This window comes from Solanum pennellii, chromosome 9 (assembly GCF_001406875.1).
Source record: "Solanum pennellii chromosome 9, SPENNV200".
Taxonomy (NCBI): domain Eukaryota; kingdom Viridiplantae; phylum Streptophyta; class Magnoliopsida; order Solanales; family Solanaceae; genus Solanum; species Solanum pennellii.
The window spans coordinates 55,939,651-55,940,111 of record NC_028645.1 but is presented as its reverse complement, the minus strand read 5'-3'; positions in this window follow the sequence as shown (position 1 = coordinate 55,940,111).

Below are 461 nucleotides of genomic sequence, written 5' to 3'. Positions count from 1 at the left end.
ATACAAGTAGGGGTCAGTACAAAACACGGGTACTGAGTAGGTATCATCGGCCAACTCAAAATAGAAAACAGTATATATCAGATAATATCATAAATCAACTACAATACTCAACAGTAACAACAACAAGTACTATAATCATTAATATGTACCGCCAAGTTCAGACATGAGGACTCAAGCCTCAATACCATACTCATTTGGGAATTAGGTTCATTAGATTGACTATATTAACATCTTTCAAGATTCATTATCTTTAGTCCTCTTGTGTCGGTACGTGACACTCCGCTCCCCTACTACTATGTGTCGGTACGTGACACTCCGATCCCCTAATTCTACGTGTCGGTTCGTGACACCCGCTCCCCTAATCTCATTCTATTAATTCATCAATCCTTCTTTTATACCAAGGCATCATCAACCCCATTACTTTAGTTCATCAAGCCTTCTTTTATACCAAGGCATCATCA